This window comes from Narcine bancroftii, chromosome 9 (genome assembly GCF_036971445.1).
Source record: "Narcine bancroftii isolate sNarBan1 chromosome 9, sNarBan1.hap1, whole genome shotgun sequence".
NCBI lineage: Eukaryota > Metazoa > Chordata > Chondrichthyes > Torpediniformes > Narcinidae > Narcine > Narcine bancroftii.
This window is the reverse complement of record NC_091477.1, coordinates 8,951,954-8,976,919: the sequence shown is the minus strand read 5'-3', so window position 1 is coordinate 8,976,919 and position 24,966 is coordinate 8,951,954. Positions and strand designations below refer to the sequence as shown.

General features: G+C 41.8%; 3 long non-coding RNA genes across 6 annotated transcripts in view; 1 reads left to right on the top strand and 2 right to left on the bottom strand.

Annotated features, from left to right (window-relative positions):
* The window catches only part of LOC138742819 (uncharacterized), a 47,762-nt gene extending 40,449 nt beyond the window's left edge, over positions 1-7,313 (bottom strand). For all 4 annotated transcript variants that reach the window (XR_011344426.1, XR_011344429.1, XR_011344427.1 and 1 more), the window contains exons 1-2: positions 7,234-7,313; positions 3,089-3,150 (exon numbers count right to left, since the gene is read on the bottom strand). This is a non-coding gene — a long non-coding RNA (uncharacterized lncRNA). The remainder of the gene's footprint in view (positions 1-3,088; positions 3,151-7,233) is intronic.
* Positions 7,314-7,437: 124 nt separating this feature from the next.
* LOC138742817 (uncharacterized) lies at positions 7,438-23,389 on the top strand. Its single transcript, XR_011344424.1, has 3 exons — positions 7,438-7,656; positions 11,174-11,474; positions 23,221-23,389. It is a non-coding gene; the product is annotated as an uncharacterized lncRNA (long non-coding RNA).
* Positions 22,379-24,681, bottom strand: LOC138742818 (uncharacterized). The gene is made up of 3 exons (XR_011344425.1): positions 24,433-24,681; positions 24,185-24,334; positions 22,379-22,447 (listed from the first exon to the last, which is right to left on the bottom strand). It is a non-coding gene; the product is annotated as an uncharacterized lncRNA (long non-coding RNA).
* Between the last annotated feature and the right edge of the window lie 285 nt (positions 24,682-24,966).

Sequence of the window (24,966 nt, the reverse complement as noted above, 5' to 3'; positions counted from 1 at the left end):
CTACCCTGTTGATGCAATTGAGCTTGAACAGATATTTCATCTACTACACCATCCCAACCAAATGATCTTTTGTGAGCAACTTGTGATGTGAATCTAACATTGTATTTATACAATCCGGTTTCTTGAAAACTATTCCCATCAATGTATTAACATCATGAACAAACAGTCAGATCTGTGATCCCCATAATCCACATGACTAAGTTCTGAAATTTTCCTTCTTAAATATGTCTGTACGTTTAGCTCTTTTTCCGCATCCTGCTGACCAAGATCCATCATTCCAGTCCCTCTTCTTTGGCTGGGTGCCAGCTTTATATTTATCATTATTACCATCGGAATCAGAATTTATTGTCATGAACAAGTCACACAATTCGTTGTTACGTGGCAGTGTCACAGTTCAGACATTCATATAAACTACCCAATAACAATAAATCAAAACAGTGAACAGCAAGTCAAATTAAGGCCGTGTCTTTGGTTTATTGATCATTGAGGAATCTGATGGCAGCAGGGAAGAAGCCGTCCTTGTGTCGCTGAGAGCTCGTCCTTAGGCTCCCGTACCTTTTTCCCAATGGTAGCAGAGTGAAGAGGTCATATCCTGGGTGGTAGAGGTCCTTGAGGATGGAGGCTACTTTCTTAAGACACCGACTCTTGTCAATGTCCTCGATGGAGTGAAGTCTGGTGCCCGTGATGTCACAGGCCAAGTTAACAACCCACTGGGTTTTTTTTTCTTCTCCTGAGCAGACAGTGATGCAATCATGCAGAATATAAAAATTTTCGAGAGTCTTTGGTAACATGTGGTGAGTACGTTGCACGTATCAACGAATGATGCAGTTTAAAATTGATTTACTGGAGGAGATGCCTTTAACATTTATCTTTGAGAAATTTAAGCAACACTTGAGCGCAGGCAACTTTCACTTCTCCTCTGAAACTATAATCCCTCAATTCAACCTGTGGTGATACCACTGTGATGTTGTTATGCCACTGGTACTGTATCTCGGGGTATGGCTGGCCCGCCTCCTCCCTGTAACTCCTATTCCTGGAATTCCGCAATAAAGGCGATTACTCCTGAGTCCCTCCCTCAGTTTGAATCCTGCATTCGGGCTGGCAACAGGAGCATATGAACATTCTTATGGTAATAAAAACCTGTGGTAAAGTAGCTCCAGTCTTTTGGCGTTATTGATAGTATATCAAATCCTTCGTGATTGTGTATAACTGGTTAAGTCTCAGGAAACAGTGTCACTCAAAGTTCATTTAATGGCTTACGATTCATCAGAAGTTTATTATTACCAATTAATCTTTTACTCCTTTTAATATATTATCCCCTTTCATATAATTCACTTGTACTCTCCTCATTTTAAAAAGTGCTCACACTCACAATTACTTGCAGGAATTTGTTCTCAAAAGGTCAGTCTTGTCTTTGGTTTCCTTGAAAGTTCTTGTTATACAAAAATCACAGCCCAGGTGAATGACTGGTACAACTTTATCCCTTACCTCCAATTTTGTAACCCCAATCTGGGCCATTCTTTGAATGTACTATCTACATCTCAAATTTGACTGCATACAATAATCTTTCTTCTTCTTTGGCTTGGATTCGCGGACGAAGATTTATGGAGGGGGTAAATGTCCACGTCAGCTGCAGGCTCGTTTGTGGCTGACAAGTCCGATGCGGGACAGGCAGACACGGTTGCAGCGGTTGCAGGGGAAAATTGGTTGGTTGGGGTTGGGTGTTGGGTTTTTCCTCCTTTGCCTTTTGTCAGTGAGGTGGGCTCTGCGGTCTTCTTCAAAGGAGGTTGCTGCCCGCCGAACTGTGAGGCGCCAAGATGCACGGTTTGAGGCGATATCAGCCCACTGGCGGTGGTCAATGTGGCAGGCACCAAGAGATTTCTTTAGGCAGTCCTTGTACCTTTTCTTTGGTGCACCTCTGTCACGGTGGCCGGTGGAGAGCTTGCCATATAACACGATCTTGGGAAGGCGATGGTCCTCCATTCTGGAGACGTGACCCACCCAGCGCAGCTGGATCTTCAGCAGCGTGGACTCGATGCTGTCGACCTCTGCCATCTCGAGTACTTCGACGTTAGGGATGAAAGTGCTCCAATGAATGTTAAGGATAGAGCAGAGACAACGCTGGTGGACGATTAAATTATTTCACGCTCCTTGGTCAATGAATTAGTTCTCTCACATTTTCTGTCCTATATGCGATCACATCTGTGCCTCTCCCCAGTTTCCTTCCTCCTTTATTCAAGTCATATTACCCTTTTAACTTTCATCTTGATAAAGGGACCACACCCAAAACATTGGCTAACCATTTCTACCCATGGACACTCTCCAAGTTTCGGGTGGCCAACCTTGTAATTTTTAATTTTGACATACAGTATGGTAACAGGCCAGTTTGGCCCACAGATCCATGCTGCCCAATTAATCTACACCCCCTGTACATACTCGTGGGCTGAAATGGTTTATTACCATGCTGTTATGTCTAAACTAAAAATTAAAAATTAAAAGATTTGCCACCCCGACCTTTGTCTGTGCAATGAATTAGTCCATTGTTTACTTGAGGGAATGCCATCCTGTTTCATGTTTTGGCCATACCATTTCATGTGTATGTGTGCTCCATGGTCTGGAGAAACATTGTTTCACCTGGTCATGTCTGTACAGTCAGATGAAAATAAATTTGAACTTGACGGTGTATCGATTAAAAACAATGTTGTCTGTTAATCACCAATTTGAAAGGCTGGTGAAACAGATTTCACTACAGTAATGTCTTTGACAGGAGCATTTTTGAACGCATTTGAGGATATCGACATTCAGTGAAGCCTTGTCTTTGTGGTTTGTCACAGCCTCACGGCAGGAGGTTAAAGAGAAAGGCAAATAAATCAAAGACATGTCCCTATGCAGGCTAATTTTTCTGCTTATATTATTTTAGACAGTATGGTAAAACTCTAAGAATACTCTCTCAACTATTCATAAATCCTGTTAGTTTGGCATTTGGCTCAGCAGGTGATGTTGAAGCACCATCACCTTCAAAAAGGCAATTAAGGATGGACAATTAAAGATTGGTTTATCCTGCAAAGGCCATATCATTTTCACTCACTAGCTCCTGTGCTCTCTTCAAACAGATGATTCACTTTATATTCATGAAGTGCCTTCTTCTTGCTGTAAGGCGGACAAAGAGTTGTCATTAGTAATACTCGGCTCCCCTTACAGTAAGAGGGAAAGAGAAACAAAAGAGAGTCCCTTCAGCTTCACTTAATGTCCATGGGTTCGCCTCCTGTGCTCCCACAATCTCTGCAGCTGCACAAACTCCTGGCAACCCAAGCTCCAGACCAAATCTCAAGCATGATTAGGAGGCCTTTTGCATCTGATGCCTTTTAAGAGTCCTTCTTTTGCTTGAATCCCAACTTCACCTTGTTCCATGAGCCAGTCTCTAGCAGCCTGTAGCCCATGCAGGTCCCCGACTGCGTCACCTGCAGCCTGCATCAGCCTCTGAGCCCCTTGATGTTTCAATGCCGTGGTGACCTTCCCCATTTTGCCATCTCCTCATCCCCTCTGCCTATCCTTCGCAATGGTGTGGGGTGGGGCGGGGGGGGAGTGGATGCAATGGAGGACATTATCGATGTTTCCTGCACTGCACTGATCTGCTGGTTCCCAGATTCTGCAACCACTTGTGGTCACTGCCAGCACAGGTGCCACCTTCTTGGGTCTAGGATTTTACTTACATCAGCTCCTTTAATAGGCCATTTAAAGCCTGTACGATGCACCCCCCCCCCCAGTATTAGGATCAGACAGTTAAACCCTTCGGAGCAATGCTATGCCTCTGCTCTCCGGGCTGTGAAATAGTGGCAACATTGTCATTACTGCAGCTGTGGATGTGCCGCCAGATTTTCTCTCTCTAACTTGAATACAAAAATACAATCTCAACTCTGTAATAATTTAATTTGTTGTTGATTTTCATTTTACTACTAATACCTACCTGCCCAATATTCAGGCTGTTGGGAACAATGGGGCCTTTATCTTTCTCTTCTGGCTTCTCCCCTGAGTGTTTTTACAGTAAATGTTTGACTTGTCCCTTGTATTTCTTGAAACTAAACATTATTTAGCAGTTACAGTTCAATCTCTCAGTGGATTTAAGTCCATTTGATGGAAATTTCTACCTGCTAAATCTACAAATCAAGCATTTCTTCTTAAAAAAATTATATTTGTATATTTTCTCCTTTGCATGACTTGTTGGCCGACTGATTTTACAGGCAAAGTCCGCACATGAGGGGAATTGGAGATTTATGTGCAAGGGAGGGATTGACGCTGCTCAATCTGTGATTATATTTCATCTCCATGCCTTTGGTGGAATTTTTTAGTGTTATTATTTACAGTATGGTAGAAGTCGATTCTGGCCGATCCCATCCAATGACACCCAAACTATCCTAGAGCCCCGAATGTTTTGAAGGGTGGGAGTACCCAGGGAAAGCCCATGCAGACATAGGGAGCCCATACAAACTCCTTATAGAGAGTGCCGGATTTGAACCCAGGTCACTGTAACAGTGTTGTACTATCTGCTACACTAACTGTGTAGGGTGGATTGTGGTGTTGTGTCAATTCTTCAACGTTCAGGGGAATACACACAATAAACCCATGGCAGATTAAAGTTCACTGGGGAACCATAATGTGGGATTAAGGTAGGCAACAGTTTAGTTCTTCAATATTCTTTTTTAATTGTTTGAATTTGTCACAACACTTTCTTCTGCTTTAATAGTTATATTTGTGAGTTTTGTGACAATTTTATACACTTCATTAATTTTTAATAGTTTTGGCATGCCATTGAACATTTCCAAAGAAACGTTCAAAACCCTGATCGAGTTCCAGTGATACTGAAAGCCAGCTAAGATAGATGAGCAGCTGGCAAAGCTTTCTTTGTAGGTGGGGCAGAGCAGGCCCTTCGGCCCAACTTGTCCATTCCCACCAAGTCAGCATTCCTGGTGAGTCCCATTTCCCTGCATGTGGTCCACATCCTTAGAGACCCACTCAATCCATAGGAGTGTCCAAATCTTTCTGACCCAAACCCAAGTAGTTTACCTCATAGAATAACATGCCCAAAACTCAGGAACCGAGAGGCAACCGATTCTGGAAGATTCCACACGCTGATTAAAAAATGCAGATGCTGCCATATTTCTCAGTGAAAAATCAGGGCTATTATTATTCCGTAGCATATCAATACCTGCATTTTTAATTTAAAGGTACTTACTTCATGTTATTGTGTAATTTGTATCTTTGGCAATAAAGTCTGTCTTGCTGTGTTATTTATTAATTGGAATTATTGCATGAAGTAATATTTTCATGGTTTAAGATCAAACTATTGAGTTGATTTATTTTTATTCTGCAGTGATGCAACATTGAAATTAAACAAAAGTAAAAATGAACCAGTCTAATTCAATTTTAGCTCCCCAGCAACATGAGATCTGTGCAGCGATGTGGGACGCGAGCCCCATCCACTGGGACCTGAGATGGAGGGATCTGTATCAGCTATTACTGGCCTCATACCTTGGAGAAAAATAAAAATGATTTGTGCTTGTGCAGCAAGACAGTATTCCATTACAACCAACCTGACTATTTTTTTAAATACTAACACAATTCTTTGGCACTTGGAACAATATGACAGTTAAGATCTAACTCTGCACTTGTATGCCATGTAATGACATCAATAAACAGTTGTAATAGTCTCTTGAGTAACACCAGCAGTCAGCAAAGCTGGGTAGGAATAAAGGGAACCAATTCTTCATTCCCCCTACGTAGCTATCTTAGAAATATGTGGGACCAAGAGAGTGAAGCGCCCAACTCAATACTGCTGATATTTTTTGAAAGGGCATTCCAATTAGTCTCACTTCTTTGCTCTTTCCCCATGGCAGTGTATTTCCTTTTCTGATGGACACCAAACTATCTTTTGAAAACTATAACTGCATAAGCCTCATGTGTTTCAGATCATAGCAGCTCACAGCATGTATAAAACAAAAATGCTTTTCATGTACTCCCTGGCTTCCTTTGCCCAATTATTTTCACAGAGCTAAAGAATTGTTCTGGCACAAAAGGAGGTCATTCAGTCCATCTAATCTATGTCAGCTCCTGTTAGAGCAATCCATTCAATGTTCTTCTCTCCCACAGTTTGAGAAACTATTTTTCCTCATCTGCCAGTCATGCCATTTTTGAAAGTGTTGTCTACCATTGCTTGGAGACAGTGGGCACCAGATTTTGATAAATCTAAAAGCAAGATAATCTTTCCTCATATCTCGTTTGTATTCTTTTGCCCAAATTTGTACTGGTTTCCATCCAATCTCCAATCAACCTGCTATGGGATCAATTTCCCTCCTCACCTCTGATGTAAACTAGGCATAATCTTCCACCAAATCATCTCTCAATCTTCACTGTTCCAAGGTAAATAACCTTAGCTTTTCCTGTATGAATGTATTCATGATTCAAGATTCAAGATTGTTATGTATCAGAATAATACAGCACAGTACAGGCCCTTCGGTCCTTAATGTTGTGCCGACCCATATATTCCTTCCTTAAAAAAATACTAAACTATCCCTACCTCAGAACCTTTTATTTTTCTTTCATCCATGTGTCTGTCTAAGAGTCCCTCAGATGCCCCCAATATTTCAGCTTCCACCACCATCTCTGGCAAGGCATTCCAGGTATCCACAACTTTCTGTTTAAAAAATGTACCCCAGATGTCTCCCCTAATCTTCCCTGCCTTCACTGTGTACATATGTCCTCTAGTGTTTGTTGATCCTGCCCTACGAAACAGGCGCTGGCTATCCACCCTATCTATGGCTCTCATAATCTTAAGTCTCCTCTCATCCTTCCACAGTCCAAAGGAAAAATGTCTGCTAACCTTGCCTCGTAAGACTTATTTCCCAATCCAGGCAACATTCTGGTAAATCTCTGCACCCTTTCCATAGAGTCCACATCCTTCCTATAAAGAGGTGACCAGAACTGAACACAATACTCAATTTGAACACAATACAATTTGTAGAGTTGCAACATGACCTCTCTACTCCTGAACTCAATCCCCCTATTAATGAATCCTAGCATCCCATAGGCCTTCTTAACTATCCTGTCAACCTGTGCAGTGACCTTGAGGGATGTATGGATTTGCACCCCAAGGTGGCTCTATTCATCCACACTCTTAAGTAACCGATCATTAACCCTGTAATCAGCCTTCTGGTTCATTCTTTCAAAATGCATCACCTCACAATGATCCTGGTTGAAATCCATCTATCACTTTTCTGTCCAACTCTTCATCTTGTCTATATCCTCCTGTAATCTTCAACAACCTTCAGCTCCAGCCACAACTCCCTCAACCTTCATGTCAGTATTGTTATGTAATAAAACAGGTGTAATATTACATGAATTTAGCAGACAGATTCGCCATCAGCCCTGCCCCCACCAACCAGTCACCAAGTGAAATTGGATTCACCCACCTCCAGCGCTCCTGCAGACTCCACAGTCACAAAGACTCCAGTCCAAATCATCAGCAACTCGAGCTCCAGATCCAACCCTCCAAAGTGACAAGGAACCCTCCAGTGCCCTTGGCATTCTCTCATATCCCAGTTCCGATATCTGGTACACCTTCAGCCAGCCTCGAGACAATCTTCCAGCAGTCTGCAGCCAGTGAGTCCTTTCACCGCAGCCGCCGGCAGCCCACAGCCTGTATAGTTTCCTTGCCTTGAGTCACCAACAGCCCGCAACCTATGTTTTCTTCAGCCGCTAAGCCCTTCAATAGTCCATTGTCGTGGTTACTGTCCCATGGGTCTCTCCTCTGCTTCTCCTTCTCAAAGAGTGGGGGTGGGGGGGTGGTTTCCCCTTTCTCTGGGCCCTGCGCCAGTCCCCTGCTTCCTCAGTATCTGCAACCCCTTGAGGCTGTTGTTGAACGCAGGTGCTACCATCCTGGGCCCAGGCCCCACGGTCTCAGGATTTTAAAATAAACCATTATTGGCTCCTTTACCAGGCTGTTTAAAACCTGTACGGAGCTGTCAGTAGTTGGACTGGGCAGTAGAATCCTGCGGAGGAGCTCAGTCTCCTCTCCTCGCTCTCTGCGGGTCGCACTGCTGCTGAGGTATCATCCTTAACACCATTCTAAAGGTTTAAAGCTGCACCTTTGAATTATAAGTTCTTCTGCTACTGAAGTGTCAATCAAAACTCTCTGTATTTGCAAGGCTTCTTTCAAATCTTCCCCATTCTAAGGAGAACAACTCCAGTTTCTCTAATCTCCTCCATTTAATGAAAACTTGCAATAGTGGTTTCCACTAAAACTAATCATCTTCATAAAAAAGCAATAACCAACCAGACTTTCATTATGTCTAAAATGCATCAGGTTCCATTCCCTTCCTGACCTACATGCCTGTCCATGGTCACATGCACACTGTCAGACTGAGACCTTTTGCAAATTGGAGGACTACCTATGGGCACCTGTTAAACACCTACCCTCCGCCCCAAACTTCTACCCCATTTCCTTTCCTCCAGCTCTCTCTCTTCAGTTTTTCCTGTCTCATTTCACCGAGCCAAAATCAATCCTCACCCTTCCTCTTATCATATCCAATTAGCATCTTTTGTCTCTTGGTCTGGAATCCTCCCCCTCCCAGTCTTCCCCATTTCTTTCCCCAGCCTTTAATTCAGACACTCTGTGTCTTTTGACTCGTCCCTTGAAGCAGGACTCAGGCCCATAAGCTTGATATTATATCTTTACTTCCTAAGGACGGTGAGAGACCTGCTGAGTTCTGTGTTTTGACAACAATCACATCGTCTGCAGACTTTAGTGCTTCACACCTTCACGTTTATTTTCTCTCGATTGTACAAATACAACCCAATTAAACAATATTCTCCAGTCCTCAGTGTTGAATCATAACACGCATACAGATATAGGAACATTTATAAAAATATATAGACATTGTTCAATAAATGAAAGTGTCTCGGAGAGTTTTTTGCTCAGTCATTCAGCATTCTCACGACCTGCGGGAAGAAGCTGGTTCTCGGCTTGGTGGTTCTAGCTCTGACATAACTGTCTCTCTTTCCTGACGAGAGAAGCTGGAAGACGCTGCGTGCTGGGCGATGGGGTCCTCAATGATTTTGCGAGCCCTCTTCATACAACGGTCCCTGATATCTATCATAATATTGTGGCAGTCAAAAGCAGCAAATGATTGTATCTATTCTTAGCCAGTAAGACATAACAGTTGCGAAACACGATAAGGCTGAAGGGGTTGTGTTCGTAGTTAAAAACACCAAAATGCTGGAGGAACTCAGCTGGTTTATTTAGCATTTAGGATCTTTCAGAAAAAAATATTGCTGACGTTTCAAGCCTGAGCCCTACTTCAAGGAAAAAAACATCAGAAATGGATACAACAGAAAGTCTCAGAATTCAACAATAGGAATCCAAAGGAACAAAAGGTGTTAAATTGGATTTGATAAGGTTCTAGGTGGAATTTATCATGTCTGTGAGAAATGAGACAGGCTGTGGAGAGGTTGGGTGGGGGGGGGGCAGAAAGGGGGTGGGGGCAGGGTGGGGAAGGGCAAACAGTCCTTCCAAGTGAAGCAACATTTCACTTGTGTATCTGCAAGTGTCAACTGCTACATCCGGTGCTCCTGCTGTGGTCTCCTCTACATCGGACCGACTAGACGAAGACTGGGAGATCATTTTGTTGTGCACCTATGCTCTGTCCGCCGCAATAACATGGCTCTCCCCATGGCCACCTGTTTCAATTCTCCATCCCATCCCCTTGCCGACATGTCTACCCATGGTCTCAAGTACTGTTGGACTGAAACCACCCGTAAATTGGAGGAACAACACCTCACCTTCTGACTGGGCACCTTCCAACTGGATGATATTAATATTGACTTCTCTGGCTTCCGTTATCCCCTTACTTCCCTCGGCATCTCTCCATTGCCTGTCTCATTTTGCACAGACATGATAAATTCCACCTTGACCCTTATCACATCCAATTAACACCTTTTGTTGGTCTGGATTCCTCCCCCATTGTTTGAACTCTGAGACTTTTATCCTGCTTCTCTGTCTTTTCTGATTATTTTTCCTCCTTGAAGAAGGGCTCAGGCCCAACAAACTGGCAATATATTCTTGACAAAAAGATCTTTGATGCTGAATAGACCAGCTGAGATGCTCCAGCATTTTGGTGTTTGTTTTTTAAGACGTAACATCTCCTTCCTTGCAAGTGCCAATGGTTCAGCAAGGAAATGCTCAAATTTATGTAGCAAGTGGGTCATTCAGGAAAAAAAGAGAGATCATTGTCCATGAATAGGAGGAAGGTGAATAACATTGTACTGGAGTAGGATGCATTGTCTTAGCTTAGATGATGCACTGGGTTACCTCTGATACATTTTGATATCCATCTTGGCAAGACTTGATGCCGCAGCTGCCAAATAAAACCTTTAATTCCTCACTGTCATCACATTGTCATCTTTTGGCTCGTAGGAGATCCGACAGGTAGAAATATATTATTTCACTAAAATTGAAAAGGCATTCATTTCTCATTAGATCTCTGAGCAGATTATTGTTTTCAAGCAAGCCACTGAGAAAGGATTAGGGAAAGACGTAACACAAATGTATGCAAATTTTAAGGCAAACTTATTAATGTCCTGGGACTCAGCAATATGACTGAGTTTTTGGATAATGCCTTGTGTCAGAACACTAATTTAAAACAATGCCCGAACAAAGGTGTGCCTGGTCTGATTTCCACAGCGGCCAAATATGGGTGCAGTTATTGCAATATGCAATCAATCTGTGTCTGTTTATTACTAGGTAGGCAGCTTGCCATTTTTCTGTGCAATATAATGACTTCAGCATAAAACTGGTGCAGTTAATTGGCCAGATGTATCAGCCAGGAGGCCAGTAAACAGTTGTTAAGCACCATTTAAAGGCAGTTGACATACCTTACAGGAGACATGTACTCCAGCAATTGGCAGCCATTTTGCAAATGAATTGATACATGAGATAGGGAAGGAAGATTTAACCATGGTGTCTACAGACTTTAGTGTCTTACCTTTTTTTCCTCCCATTTGTATCTCACCATGATTTTTATGAGTCAATATTCATGGAATATCTCGTTTCTAAATTTAGTCACTCAACTACCATGGGGGTGACAGCAGTGCTTAACTTTAATGTTTGTCTATTTTTCAGTAAGAGGAAGTCACTTAAACATGATTGTTGTTGATAAACAACCCAGCTGCAGAACAGTAAAGCGCGTGGAACTGGGTGCTGGAGACCGGCTCGAGACTGACTGAAGGGGTATCGGAACCGGGATGTGAGGGTGCTGAAGGCTTTCTGATCACGTTGGAGGTTTGGATCTGGAGGGCAGGTTTGGGCTGAAGGCTGTGGAGCTGTGGTGGCTGCAGGAGCGCTTGAGGCAAATTCATGGATATTCAGTGACTCTGGAGAGATTCTCTTTTGCTTCTTTCTCTCTGACTGTAATGGGAGCCAGGTAATTTCTGCTGATGGCCAATCTTTGTCTGCCTTACAGCAGACTAAAACAAATTCCGTGTAATATTGCAGCTATTTTATTAAATGACAATAAAAGAATTGAACCTCTTGAAAATATTATGATATGGTTCCAACCAGGGATATCCAAGTGATGTCATGCTAGATAGATGGAAAAATCTCCTATTTGTTCAAAATGTTTCTCTTCAAAGGATTGTTTAGGATCCTGGATGATGTAAAAGAACAACTGTTCCATTTTGTATCATTCTTCTGTGAGAAGGGGAATGGTCAGTCAACATAGAAGAGCTATTTGGGAGACACGGAGGAAATGGGAACAGTGGATCACCCTCTACACATCAATAAATGTAATGGAGAGAGTTGAGAGTGCCAATTTCTTTGGATAACTAGTGGCCAGTCGTGGACACATAACATCCCCTCTCTTGTCGGGAAGGTGCAACAGCGACTTCGCTTCCTGAGAAGACTGAGGTGGGAAAGGCTACTGGCCCCAACATTTCAACCTTCCACAGGAGCTCTAGTGAAAGCACCCTAGCTGTCTGAATCACAGTGTCGTATGGTTGCTGCAGAGAAATGGATAGGAGGTCAATCCACAGGGCCCTAAGTGTGGTAGAGAGGATCAATGGCATCTCCCACCCTCCACTGATGAGATCGACTGGGATTCTTGTCTGAAGAGGGCATGCAAATTAATTGAGGACCTCTTCCACCCTGCACACAGCATATTTCAATTGCTTTCATCAGGAAAGAGATACAGGAGGATCAGAGATAGCACCACCAGGTTGATAAACAGGTTTTTCCCACGGGCAGTGAGAATACTGAATGACCAAAGGAACTGCTCACTCTGACCATCCAAGACTCTCATATTTATGAAAAAATATTTATTTATTTATTTGGACATTTGAATACATGTCCTGCATATGTATTGTTTGTCCATATGTGTGCTATGTCTCATTGTGTGTCTGCATGTTTTGCACTGATGACTGAAGAATACTCTTTTGTCAGGTTGTACTCGTGCAATCAGATGACAATAAACTTGACTTGATATGACTAGTACCATGGGAAGACTGAGAATGGAAGAAAAAGCATGGCAGCTAATTATATTGTTTCTTCACTTGCCTCTTGTGCAGTTTGAAGGAGGCCAATTGGACAATCCAGCCCATTGGCTAGAGATTGATCCATTCCCCTAACTGAATGGTATTCAGTTAGTTTGTGGTAAGACATTTTATTCATAGAATTCCTGTGAACGCTCGAGGCCTCTCTATGTGCATCTGCTTTTGCAGGGAAATGGTTTCTCCAAGCTTGGCAGTAGGATGGTAACTATGGTGGTCAAGTTGGAATGAGTAGCCTTGGTACTCAGGCATGGATCAGAAAGTTGTGGGATAGCCAGGGGAGGATTGGTGGTCAATGGATGCAATGGTTAGTAAGGAGGTGGGTATTTGTGCTTGGTTATGAGGAGGAAATCAGGGCAGCAGGTAGGGTGGGAGGTCTGAATCTGCTGAGGGTCAAAATGGAGGTGCAGGCATCACTTCAAGCTGGAAGAGGCTGTAATGTGTTGGGTATGCATTATGAGCTTTTTAACATTGAAGTGGTATCAGAAAAAAATCCCTATATAAAAGGGAACCAACTCAAGGTGGGTTCCCCACATCAATCTAGAAGCTGATAGGGTAATCCCCTATAAATTCAGGGTCTTCCTTTGTAACAGCACTCTGACAAGTACGTGGTCCATAAATCATTGGAAAGCCCGAGCTGCATTCCGTAGATCGAATGACATTCTCAAAAACTCAAACGTGCCCAAAGGGGTAATTACTGTCATCTTTCTGACATCAGAAGGCTGGTGTTCGAATTACGTTGGGTCACGACTTGTAACAGCATTGATTTACCACAGCTTACAAACAAACAAAGAATATACTCTCTCATTTCTTTCAGCCACACCATGAGGTCGATTTTCTTTTATTATTTACTAGATACAACATTGCATTCTTCAGCTCCCCAAACTCCACCCAGCCAAACTCCTCTGACCTTCTCATTGGCTCACTGCCACACCGGTGATCCTGACGCTCTTGCTCTGCTCCTCCCGCATGTGAGATTCATCACTCGTACACTGACACTCAACACACCTGCACGTGTGCACTATTACCCCTGCGTGTTACATCGCATATGTCATCAGCGGCAGCCGCCACCGCTCCCAATGGAGAGAAGTACGCAACAGCGACACATGCAGATTGAAGTGTAGTTGAAGTAAAAACACAAAATGCTGGAGAAACTCAGCTGGTCAAACAGAGTCTTTATGTAGCAAAGGTAAAGATACAGAACCAGTGTTTCGGGCTATAGCAATACTCAATTCTAAATTGGCTGCCATTTTATTTTTAAACTAGATTGCTTTGTACATTAGAATTAATTCTAAGGCAGCTCAAATTTTAGATTTTTAGTTCTAATTATAGGTAACTTAGCTTGCAGTACTTAAAGAGTGGTTATCAAAGTAGTCTCTGACAGTGCATGGTTTGAGAAAATATTTGTTTTGTGCCGCGTGTCTCAGGTTCAGAATCAGGTTTACTTTCATGAATGTGTTTCACCAAATCTGTTGTTTGGCGGCAGCAGTATTTTTCATTACAGGTGCAAAAAATTGATATAAATTACATTTCAATTTACAAATCATTAGTGCGAAAGAAGAGAAAGGGTGTGTCTGAGATTCATTGTCTGTTCAGAAATCTCATAGCAGCAGTTTTTGTAACACTCGGTGCTCGTCTTCAGGCTCCTGCACCACCTTCTTGATGGTGACAGTGAGAAGAGGCCACGGCCTGGGTGGTGAGGGTCCTCGATGGCAGAGGCTGCTTCTTAAAGATGTCCTTAATGGAGTGAAGATAATGCCCATATGGGGATGGCTGAGTTTACAACCCTCTGTTTTTAACAGTGCCAGATTCATAAATATAAAGCAACACTATTAAATGTTGAAAGCATTACTAATCTTTGTTGCCATGGCAAAAAAAAACTGTTTCACTGACACTGCAAGAACCTTCATTGAAATTTGCTTAGTCTGTGAAGAAGCTTTCATATTCTGACAATTCCCCTTGAATTTATTCAATGCTTCCCTTCCCAACTACACCCCCCAATCTTCCACCCCCCCTCCACAAATAGCATTTGTTTGATTATGAAATGTGATAATTAATGACAGGAGTGACATGCAGTGTACATGGTGTAATAATGCAGGAAAGAACAGCAAATGGAGACAGTCATTTGCATTGCATTGTGGAGTGCTGAGATAACCAGAGGTTTGATTAAGTGAATGTGTCAGCACCATTGGATTCTTCTTTTGCCTGCAGTATCGCTCCAGTACCAGGCACACTGGCAATGGCCCGGAAACACACTCCATTTTCAATAAATCTTCAGTCCCAGAAAAACGAAAGACTCGCATCTGCAAAGTACCTTTCATAACCTCACAATATTGGAAAGTGCTATACAGGTGATAATATATATTACTGCTATACTTTACTGAAATTAAGTTGGTTCTTGCACATGGTAAGGTCTCAGGAACATCAACAAGCTAATGACCAATCAATCTGGTTTTAGAGATGTGAAGTGGCAGGATACTTTGTTGAGCTCTGTGACATTTTCTGCAGCGCCCAAAAGAATAGAACAGTCATTGGTTAAGCAATTAGAGTGCTGCATATTTTTGAAAAACTACATTTAAAATTTAATTTTAGAAAGGTAGCCGCACAGTACGGAAACAGGCTCCTCTGGCCCACAAGCCAGTGCCCCCAAATACCCCAATCAACCTACAACCCCCTTTTGATTTGAAGAATGGGGGGAAACTGGAGCCCCCGAATGAAACTCAAGCGGACACAGGGAGAACGTACAACTCGTTACAGACAGCATCAGATTCGAAGCCGGGTCACTGGCGCTGTACTAGCATTGCGCTAACCACTAGGCTGACTGTGCTGCCCAATGAGATAGCATTCATTGTTGATAACAGAAAATAGACGCTGTTGCGCATCCACAGGGCTTGAATTTTATGCTTTTGCTTTGAAATAAAATGTGTATTTTATTTTAAGTAAAAACTCAATGCTGGAGAAACTCAACAGGTCAAACAGTGTCCTTGATATTACAAAGATAAAAGTACATCACCAATGTCTCGGGCTTGAGCCCTTCATCAAGTCATGTGACTTTTTACTTCAATCGTGTGTCTGCAGATTTTTGTGTTTTATACGTGTGTTTAATTTTGTTTTTTTCACATATTTGGCAAAATCGTGTGTTTTTGGTTATTAAGAAAGTTTCCGTCAAGAATCACATCAACTTTCATACTTCATAAAGCATAACAAAACTGAAATCCATACAATAACAACATATGTACTTTTAACATCAGTTCCACCACTGTCCTGACATTGATCCGTCCATCCTGCAAATAAAGAGGGTGAGTTGGTTGTCTGTGCGTACTTTGAAACCGTCTTAATATAAATGCAATGTATAATAAATTGCTACCATAGAATGTTACTGATGGAAACACAAATTAAACAAAGCAATTTATCTTTCTGCCTATATATTTTTCTCAGTTTTAACCAAACTATTTCAGTCCGGTGTTAAATGTATTTAAATATTTCATGTTGAATAATGAGATTCAGAGACATGAGTAAATTTGAAATGTACGATACACAAATGTGCTGGAAACTCAGCAGGTTTCATAATATCCACAAGAAGTAAAGGGTAAACACTGTTTTGGGCTTTGGGGGTTTGTCAGGAATACCTATGGATGATGTGTATCCTGCAGAGTTTCTCCAGCACATGTTCTGTACATGACCCCAGCAAGTGAAAACTTTCTTGTTTAACTGAAATTAAAATATACATTATTTTAATTTGTGAAAACAAGTGAGCAGAGCTCCATGATAATATGATTACCAAGGGTTTTGCTGACTTAGAACAGATGTTAAAAAGAATACTTCTCATTGTGGTGTGTGAAATTCCTCCCATTCAAAGTCATATCACGTTGAACTGAGCTTTCCATCCATACCCGCTCTGAGCTGGACTGCAGAAAAATTGCCTGTTGGTTACCCTTTGCTTCCTTTGGATGCTGCATGACCTGCAGAGTTTCTCCAGCACACTTGAGCATTGTACATTTAAAACATATGCATGCCTCTAAATCTCACTTCCTCGACTTTGAAACTAGCAGCATGGGCCAAATGGAGTTCATGCCTCAGCAGGTGGCTGGTATGTGGAATAACCAGACCAGAAATAGTCTCCCTGTAGTGGTACACCACCGGCCTACTGCAGGGGGCAACCTCTGTACCTGCAGGAGTGTACCACCGGCCTACTGCAGCGGGCAACCTCTGTACCTGCAGGAATGTACCACCGGCCTACTGCAGGGGGCAACCTCTGTACCTGCAGGAGGGTAAGGGGACAGGACAACACCTGGCTGGCTGTCAATCAGTCGGCCTGAAGGGATCAAGCCCCACTCGGTCGAGTGCCAATCACCCTCTGGGCTATAAGCCTGCGCCAGCCTCCCGAAGCCTCACTCAGAGTTACTGCAGCTACAGCCAGCCTGGCTTTGTGGAAGTCTTTGTGGATAAAAGGCTGTTCTACAGTCTTTACCTTGTGTATGTCTGATTCTGGCTAACAGCGCACCACACTCCCTCAAGCAGAAATTCTGGGGTGGGACTTATCCAGCTGTTCACCATATGATTAACTTGAAGACTTTCTAAATTGTACAGAAATTTATTAAAATTGAATTAACTGAACTACAGCTCAGCCTTCAACATTATTCCCTCAGTGCTGGTCAAGAAGCATCAAACCCTAGGCCTCTGTGCACCCCCCACGCCCGCCCCCCCCCCCCCCACGCCCGCCCCCCCCCCCCACCCCGCAACTGGATCCTCAACTTATTCATCAGACCACAGTCAGTACGAATTGGAAACAATGTCTCCTTTTCACTGACTGTCAACATAGGCACACCTCAAGAATGCATGCTTAGCCCACTGCTCTACTCACTGTAGACTGTGAGGCCAGGCACAATTTCAGTGTTATCTACAAATTTGCCAATGACACCACGGATGTCGGTAAAATCACAAATGGCAATGAGGAAGCATGCAGGAGGGAGATCGATCAGCTCATTGAGTGGTGTCACACCAACATCCTTGTACTCAACGTTAGCAAAATCAAGGAGATGTCTGTGGACTTCAGGAGGGGAGAATGCGAACTGATTCTCATTGAGGGGTCAGTGGTGGAGAGGGTTAAGAACAAATTCCTGGGTATCAATGTCTCTGAGGATCTGTCCTGGAGAGTCTATGTTGATGCAATCACGAAGAAGGCTCGCCAGCAGCTATACTTTGTGAGATGTCTGAGGAGATTCGGTATGTCACCGAAGACTCTCGAAAGCTTCTCCAGGTGTACCGTGGAGAGCATTCTAGCTGGTTGCATCACTACCTGGTGCGGATGTACCAATGCACAGGACAAGAAAAAAAATTCAAAAGGGTTGTTAACTTGGTCTGCGTCATCTTGGGCTCCAGACTTCACTCTATTGAGGACATCTACAAGAGGAGTTATTTGAAGAAACCCACCTCTATCCCCAAGGACCCCCACAACCCAGGCCATGTCCTCTCCACTTTGCTACACTCAAGAAAAAGATCCAGGAGCTTAAAGATGAGCACTCAGAGGCACAAGGACAGCTTCTTCCCCACTGCCATCAGATTCCGGAATGATCAATGAACTTCTCGTGCACTTTTTATTTAATTTTTGTAAGATGGTTTATAAGAATATTTGCTCTGTGACGCTGCCACAAAACAACACATTTTGTGACTTGTTCATAACAATAAATTCTGATTCTGAAATAAATATTAGAGTATCTACTTTAACTAAAACCATATCCACTGTTTTTTCCTCTTTTATACAGTTAGTTATATTTTCAAACAACTCCAAAAGATTACATTAAACAAGATTTTCCTTTCATAAATTCTTGCTGACTGTTCAATCCTATATTTTTTTTCAAGATTAATGCCTATTTCATCCTTTATTGTAATTTCAATGATATTAATGCCATTGGAGTTAAAGTGAACGAGTTGAATTTTCCTTTGTTCTCTCTTCTTAAATAGTTGTGTTACATTTGCTATTCTATAATTCACAGGAACAATTCCTGAATGTAAACGATTTTGGAAGATGATAATTGGAGCATTCGTGATTCCCAATGCCTTCACTGGGACATCAGTTTTTGTGATAAATTAACTCTTAGTCTTACTGTCTTTTCTAGCCCAAATGTTCAAGGCTTATCCTTGGTCAGTAGTGAAGAACCAATAACATAATAACATCAGAATATTGTGGTCTTTCTCTCTCTAACACTATACCATTGAGATGCTGCCAAGATTATACAGTAAAACATCTGGTATCCGACATTTATGGGGATTGGTAGAGACTGGATAAGGATGTTTTCCAGTTCCTTGAGACTTGTTCTTATAATGCCTAATACATTTGCATTAAGAATAAACAGTTTTAAAAAAACAAAAGATAAAAGCATTATACTGCACTTAAAATTAACAAACTTCACTTGCATGAATATAAAAAAAACAGCATTTTACTTTATTTTCAGTCACATTCTTTGAAAACATTTAACCATTTCTGCATCAGCAGGTTCCTCCCGCTCCACAGAGCTCCCCAAAGATGATCAATAAAATTATAGATAATTAACATCACCCGCCCCTTCCCCTCACCCCTCCAAGTTGACAGATAAAGCCTCTGACCGGGGCGACACTTATTAAGGAAGGGGTAAGGAGGTACTTTAAGGTGCCTCAAAGGTGAACGGCATCAACCAGCTTTTGATCCTGGGTGACGCCATTGCTGTTTCACACAACTTTATTCAAACAGCAGCTATGAGCAAATCGTGACAAAGGCCCTTCCTCCGCTGGCTGAATATTTGCTCCTATCTTCACAAAGGGTTTATGTGTTACTTCAGAGAACAATTACTTTTAAAATGTTAAACTTACATATTTTTTACCTATTATTATATTCTTATTTCTTAAAATTTTTAAATATATTTTCCTTTATTTTTTTTGCCGATGCTTGAATTCCGGGTATCAGGGATTTTACTGTATCATATATTGAGATGGGAAAATGATAGTTAAACACACTCTACTGGAGGAACCACAGGTTACGTAACATCAGTGATTCAAAAAGAATGGTCGATGTTTCCAGCCAAACCCCTTCATCAAGATGGAAGATAGGCAGTGGAAAAACAAGTGTATAGAGGAGAGAGTTGGAGTGAAGGGACAGGGGTCTCATTGATAAATCTAGTAGATGTGAAGTAAGATGAACAGAGGCAGATGACAGACATGGGGAGGGAGAGGCAAGAGAAACAAAGGGGTCAGATGGAGTAAGATGTTTCACCCAGGGTGGGGAGTGTTACAGAGTTCTGTGTTGTGTGGTTTTATATTAAAAAGTGACAGTTTGCCTTAGAGAGCCAAGGTGAAGGTGAACTGCTGAGAGAGTGGGAGACGGACTGGGCATGTGCAGAAAATGATCTAAATATTTCAGGACTTGGACGATAAACCACCACTGGGGTGGTGCTGTGGAGTGGAAGAAGGCCCAGAGCATGAGTCATGGTCTGGAGGACAGTTTGGAATGTTGGGATATCATAAAGGATGAACATCCCAAAGGCAGACAGAAGGATCCGGACCAAGCCAGTTGTTCCTCTCTCTCTGCAAGCAACACAAGACAACTTGGAATTTTGTGCTCTCTCTCTCAAAGATTTTTTGGCTTCAGTTTACCAAACAAACTGAATTTTGTTTATGATCTTTGCTTCGGTTGAGATTAAAGTTTTTGTGAGTCTTGTGTGTTTTGTGTTTGTTTTGAGTCTAAGTTTTTCTGTGGGCTGGTTGGAAATATAACTTAGACTTTAATTACATATGTTATATTTAGGCTGGGGAATTCATTAGTTTTACACTGTTATAGAAATTTGCATAGTAACCAGTGGGCATTGTTATAAAAGGGGGGGATTTTGAAAAAGTTTGAAGGTGAATTTTCTTGTTAATAAAGTAATTGTTCATCTTTACCCCTGTGTGTGATATGCCTTCTTTGTGGTTGCTGGTTTGATCTTGTATTAGGCATCAGTCATTAGAAAACAGCTTTCAATCCCGGAATCTGATTATGTAAGCATGGTAGAATACAGATACCCTTTTTCCACTGAAAATACATGTTATTAGCAGATATATTATCGGTATCTGGAAGCTGGCTTGCTTGTTCACACAGAACAGAAGAAAGTTGGATCGGTGAGTCATTTTACACAGCAAGCTGGCTTCCCAAAGCAAAAGAGGTGGGACATATAGTATAACACCATTTTGCCTCTGTCACCACCAACTTTGGCTGATAAAAGCCAGGTTAGTTCAGACCCACCCACCCCCCCCCCGACAATCTGCCTTTGACGCATTGACGCATTCACACAGGTAGGCAAAGCATTCAAAAGGTGGTTAATACCTGACTTGAATCAAGAGAGACCAGATGGAAATGAGGCAAAGAAGAGGTGTGGGGGAGTGAGAGGAAGAGAGCAGAAGAATCCAGTGAGGAGATGGGGAATAGAACCAAAGAGTGGGAGGGTGATGAGAATGGGGAGGAGGGGAGGGGGTTGAGTTGCTTGAGCTGCTTTGCTCCACCAAGAAATTAAAGCTCATCACTAATAAATAACTGTTGAAGACCTGGAGCTTCAAATATCACCAGTGAAATAATCTGTTTGTGTTTAATTTATAAAGTTCTCACACCTCAAGTAAAAACAGAGACCTAGATTTTCCAAACAGGTGTAATTTTTAATGCACCTAAATAGTAGTAAACCAATCATTTTGCCTAGTATCGTAGGTGCCACAATATCTGAGGTCAATCTCACAAGGCAGTGTGGGCAAGCAACAGGCAATCAAATGACCCTTGTTCAGGAACATTAGCTGAGAGTGGGTTGAAAGCCTGTTGCCACAAGATTTAAAGGCCAACAGTGTTTAAACAGAGGCTCATTACCCACTATCATCGTCCTCCATCATCATTAACATCAGTGAAAGGCTTTGTGTATCTGGATGAATTTCTGATGCATTGTTCTAACAAGGAAAAATTTACATTTATATGATATTGTTCATCTCCTCATCACTTCATAGAGAATGAGTTATGAAATGAGGGAAATAATTTGAGTACAGACACAAGAGGCTATCACAAGGATAAATGCTGAAGAAAATGAAGAGAGAATTCATTAAAAATGCTACAAATTTGTATGTGCTCATTTGATGCTTTGATGATTTTCCCAGTTTGGTGCTGCTGTCACTTCAATTGTCTGAGGTGATTGGACAACTGATCACGATCAGGTCCAACCATGTGCCAAGCAGGATAGGAAAGTATAGGTCACATGCCACATAACCACTTGAAATAATTAAGAGGGCCTTGCTCTTTTTGCTTCGTTTCACATGCTGTCTTACCTTCAGAGCCTAAGTATTGAGACAGATGCCCTCTTTAACCTCACAGCCTGCTTGTTGCAATTCATGCTCTCTTAGTAACAGAGCCTCCAATATTGTGATAGATGCTTCCAATCTTCCTGATCGTGTCGGAGGTTTGGATCTGGAGCTCGTACAGCTGATGAATCGAACATGAACCAGGTGTCTGCGCAGCTGCGGAGGTGAATCCATGGACACAGAGAAACGGAAAGGACTATCTTTTGCTTCCCTTTCTCTTGCACTGTGAAGATAGCTGGGCAACACTAATGGTGTCTCTTTGTTTGCCTTACAGCAGGCAAAAGTTAAAGTACATCATGTACTTTAAATCTATTACGCGATAATAAAAACAAACCCTAATCTTGAACCTTGAGATGCTCTCTTAGCCGTAGAGCCTCAATTAGATCACACCATAATCTTCCATATTCAATGCATGTCCAGAATGGTGGAGAGGTTAGTGCAGCTCCTTTACAGTGCCGGCGACTGGCATGGGTTTTCTCCGGGGCGGGGTGGTGGGTTCGGTTTCCTCCTACCGTTCAAAACACACCGGGGGTCTAGTTAAATGGGTGGCACGGACTCTTGGACCAAAATGGCCTATTTCCTAGCTGAATGTCTAAATAAATACATATAAAATTTTCAAAGAGCTTTTACTTGTATCATATTAACTGGTTACACCATGCAATTTAGTTATTATTACCAAACACACAATCCCAATCAATGACTAGAGCCACATAAGATGGATAATATCTCCCTTGTTATCCTATAAAGAGAGCATGACATGCTTCTTTGGTTCGGATCTATCAGTCTATTAAAGTTTATTTTGGTCAATAATACATATAATCACTACAAATCTAATTTAGAAATATGTACATAAAACATACATTTCTTAATTTCTTTAAATGTTGTTTAATTTGAGCTGTGATCAACAAGTGTATAAAGTCAGACAAATCTTATGAACATTTTTCATTTATATTTATCCAAAAGTCGTGAACTGATGATAATAGTTTTGAATATCTGAAGCATTTGTTGGGTTATGAATTGAACATTATGACAGGATAAGTAGCCTGCATAATGCGGGGGAGAGTTTTACATTTCCAGTAACTGTTGGATAAAGAAATGAAGATGTGATAAAGTGCTCATATCGTCTTTAATCTGAGAGTTATTCCTTTTGTTTTAGACCTTCTCATTCTCATCCTCATTCTCTTCCTATCACCTAAAATTGTTTGCTCAGCTTTATACGATCTCATTTAATAATTTACATTGTTTATGATCACTCAATTTTTCATATTTATTTCTATCCAGATATAGGTGGGAATACACAAGAGATGGCAGGGTACTGGAATCTGGTGTGATCCATGAATTGCTGGAGGAACAGGAGTAGGAAGACACCTGCCTGCAATTTGATGGAAGGCTCAAGCCTGAAGTTGTTGCTTGTATACCTTTATCTTTACTATATAAAGGACACTGTTTGACCTGCTGAGTTTCTTCAGCGTCGTGTTTTTACTTGATGAAGGACTCAAGTGGGTTGAGCATCAGTGGGAGGAAAATAATAATTGATGTTTCAGGTAGGAGCCTTTCTTCAAGAGCCTTCATCATGAGACTGGGTGGTGAATTCTCTAAGAGTATCACTCTCACCTCAAATGAAAAAAAAAATCAAGCTTCAGTGGAAGAAAGAATCATGCTTCAGGGACAAATCTTATGATCCACTGCGGAAGAGAATGACGTAATGTCCCTCAATGGACCAAGTGTTGGCACTTGTTCCATTTGTACCCCTCTAGTTTATTTTTTTGGGTGGGGGGCGTGTCAGTGCAATATTTCTAACACCTATGATACATCATCCAGTGGAAACTGTAACTTTAAGAGCCCCTGGCCTGCACGTGAGATGGCAATTCTATGTAAGTTAGTGCAAAGAACAGTAAAGCACAGGAACAGCCCCTTCACCCCACTGAAGATGATGTCATTAAACTACATTTCTCTTGCTTGCATATGATCCATATCCCTCTATAATAGGTGAGATAAAAGCTGGAGGACATGGGTTAAGGGGGAAAGGGGAAAAGTTTAATGGGAACATTAGTGAGAACTTTTTGTAGAGAGAGAGCTGGGAGTGTGGAAGGAGCTCCAAAATGAATTGGTAAATGCAGGCTCAATTTTGGCATTGAAGAACAATTGATACAGGTTTGTAGACGGGACTGCTCCTCCTTCTTTCTTCCCCCTCCCCCCCAGCTTTTCTATTCAGTCACCCCCCCCCCCAGTTTTTTGCTCATACCTTGACGAGGGCTCAGGTCCAAAGCATTGGTTGTATATCTTTATCTCCTACGGGCACTGCAAATCCTGTTGAGTTCCTTCAGCATTTTTGTATTTTTACCATAGCAGTGATTGACCCTTTGGTATCCAAGCAAACCTGTCAGTTCAAGAACTGAGGGATAGAAAAAAATGCTGTGATGCTCAGATCTTGCAAATGAACAAAAAGAAATGGCAATAGCTCTTTTTGACAACTCGGGAAAATACTTTTACCTTCATTATATTCAGCTTTGAGTTTTGCTTCCGAAGACTGGGTGCTCCTCTTAAGCTATCTCATATTCATTGTTGCTACCATTGACAAGTAAAACGTCCTCAAAGCAATTTTATTTTTAATTATACCGCACTAACCTTTGATCACAGAACAAAGCAAATATATAACTGTGGATCTCTGTCTGTCACAGATTACTGCACCACATACTCACCACATCTGTCAAGTCGCTGAAACCCACGCATTTAATTGTATTTTTGGTGTCACAAGTGGTTGATGTGTGCTTAACTTGCCTGATCTTGTCAGTTATGTTGCTATTTTGGCTGTTTCTTTTTAAGGAAGCTGTATCGTTCTGTTTCAAGATTCTATGCATTGATAATTATTGACAGTTATTTTACGTTGAGACTCAGCTTTTATTTTAAAAGACAAAAATCACCTTTTATTTCTGAAATAATTTCCAATGGATTTGGTAAATTTTGTAAAAAAGGAGAAGCACCTTTCTCACTCCTGTTTACATCTGCTCAGTATTGGGATGGCAT